The 2,500-nt window shown below is 45.0% G+C and overlaps 1 non-coding gene across 1 annotated transcript; it reads right to left on the minus strand.

Moving 5' to 3' along the window:
• Nucleotides 1-1,554: 1,554 nt before the first annotated feature.
• On the minus strand, nt 1,555-1,709 carry LOC143307092 (5.8S ribosomal RNA). Its single transcript, XR_013064324.1, has one exon. It is a non-coding gene; the product is annotated as a 5.8S ribosomal RNA (ribosomal RNA).
• Nucleotides 1,710-2,500: the final 791 nt, after the last annotated feature.

Raw genomic sequence — 2,500 nt, forward strand, 5'->3', positions numbered from 1 at the left:
CGAGCACAAGAGGGAAAAAAAAGTTGAGACACGACGTTCCCATAATTTTCGTGTTATTTCCTTTTTGCTTCAAACATTTTGCGGACTGCAGCTTCGTCGTATTGCTTTTATCAATTTTTAACAATTTCAAAGCGAAGACAACTCGCAAGACGATCCATTTCGTCTCGGTTCAATTTTAACGTCCGTCCGTATTATTTTTTGTTCCACAAGAGATTTCGAATAGGTTTCTTTATTTATCATCCCTTCTTTTCGAGCGCCACGGAAGCAAGAGGAAAAGCAAGAGCGAGAGAACATTTCGCGTATACTTCATTTAACAATTTTAACCAACACGCGATGTACTCCACACACCTCTTAGATTTAACAACTGCTTTTCTCTTCTTCTCCCCTTAGCGCAAGGGTAAACCCCATTTGTCTCTTCTTTGGAACGCAACAAAACTTTCGAGGACTGGACGACCGAGCGATGGTCGCGCGGTCTTCGCTTATCTTTAACAAACGAAGTAGTCCGTATGTATTCTAAATGTTGAAGCCTCCTAGAGCTTTAAGCCATGCGAGACATTGAAATGCTGTTTTAACGGGAGCATGCATAATTGCTGCAAACATACTTTTATCACAAGTTCTAGCCACGCCACGGAGGCTTCGAAGTTCCTTCACCATTCGCTTTCCTCTCTTTTGTTACACAGTTTCAGACTACGATCAGGGGTACCGAAACGCTGTATTGATTGTAAACAACCATTTTTATCTTGGAGCGGAGCGTTCCTTTACTCGTTAGATTTGTCTTGTCGCGTGTGTATTCGCTTTTTCGACGCTTTTTAACCATTTAACTTGTTTAGCGAAGCTAAACGCACAGACAGACAAAAAAAAAAGGAACAGCATCGCGCGTCAAACAGCGACGACCCATCTGAAGCGATCTTTCATTTATACACCGTTTGTAAACAGAGAGATGTATAAAGCGCGGGGAATCATTCGAAACCCTGGGGCTATTCGAGCTTGCATTTCAGCAAATTATCATCTCAAACATTTCACTCGTTTGCTTTTTCTAAATTTATAGGAGAGCTTCTTTCGTTTATTTTTGACACACCTTTCGTAAATATCGTTTCTGGCAACGTCGGGAGCGTGGATTTCTACAAGTGAACAATCGCGCCGATCCGATAACTTCCAGCAGGATGGAGAATCTTTATAGATTATCTTCCGAGAACTCGGTGCTTTCACGGGCGGTCGTTTATAAATTTTAACGAACGACTCGCGCGCCGTGACGCACTTGCGCTAGTTCGAAGAGATATTTCGAAATTTGTTTCTCTCCTTTAACGGCCTGCATTTAGTGTATCGGTTGCGATTTTCGTCACATCGTTTCCACGACAAACGCCGACGAACTGCCCAACTATCGCTCGTACGTTGCGACTCTTTCTTTGTTTATCGTTCATTCATTCTTTCAATTTCGTTCGATAATCCCGCTCCGAAACGTTCTACTTTCGTTGAACGACGGCGAGATGTTTAGAAAGAAATGAATTACTCTTTTTTCGAGAAGCAAACGCAAGCAGTCTTTTGTTAAGAAAACGACCCTCAGCCAGGCGTGGTCCAGGAATTGTATCCGTGGACCGCAATGTGCGTTCGAAATGTCGATGTTCATGTGTCCTGCAGTTCACACGTTGACGCGCAATTAGCTGCGTTCTTCATCGACCCACGAGCCAAGTGATCCACCGTTCAGGGTAATCGTAAAATTTTGTATTTCAAACTCTTTAGATCTTTAGAGTGTTATTTTCATTATTAACACGCATCACATTCGATACCCACATCACTCTCCCACCCGGCGCGTGCGGGAGAGCGAATTCGGGCGTCGCCAACGTATTTGTTTGTTTGTTCGATCGTTGACGACACGATCGCGTCCAAGGACGGAAACCGTCGGAGAAACGCCCAGTGGCACGCTCCTCTCGACGGTCGGGCGTAAAGTACATTTAAAAACCTTGAAAAGTACGAACGCACACAAGGAATGCGAGCGCGCGTCCTGTCGCTGAATCGTGGGTTGCGAGATTCGAACAGACACACGGCCGGCGACGATCGGTCTAACTAATGGACACATAGTTTTTCAAAGACTCGCTATCGTCGCTTCTCAGCCGGTCCGTAAACAACACACATCGATCAGGCGGACGCACGAATCTTACCACGGTGCGTGTTTCGTAGATTCCAGGTTACCCGCAAGTACCTCTCTCTCCCTCTCGAAAGAGGAATCTCGATCCGTCCTTTTTGGACAATGGAGAAATCTTTTTATCGCAACACGGATGGCAAAGAAACAACCAAAGCGTAGGAGCGTGGGGACGAGAGCGACGAAAAGAACGTCGCGAAAACAAAGTTTCGACGGTTGCTCGTTCTAATACATCGTAGTTTCAACTCTCTCAGTTTTAACCACTCCTAGACGCTTCGTAAACTTTTAACAATTCTTCGCCTCCGCGAGTTTCATTTCGAATAGAGCGAACGCAACACGGACCAAAAAAACTCCGGTGAT

This window comes from Osmia lignaria, unplaced genomic scaffold (genome assembly GCF_051020975.1).
Source record: "Osmia lignaria lignaria isolate PbOS001 unplaced genomic scaffold, iyOsmLign1 scaffold0044, whole genome shotgun sequence".
Taxonomy (NCBI): Eukaryota; Metazoa; Arthropoda; class Insecta; order Hymenoptera; family Megachilidae; genus Osmia; species Osmia lignaria.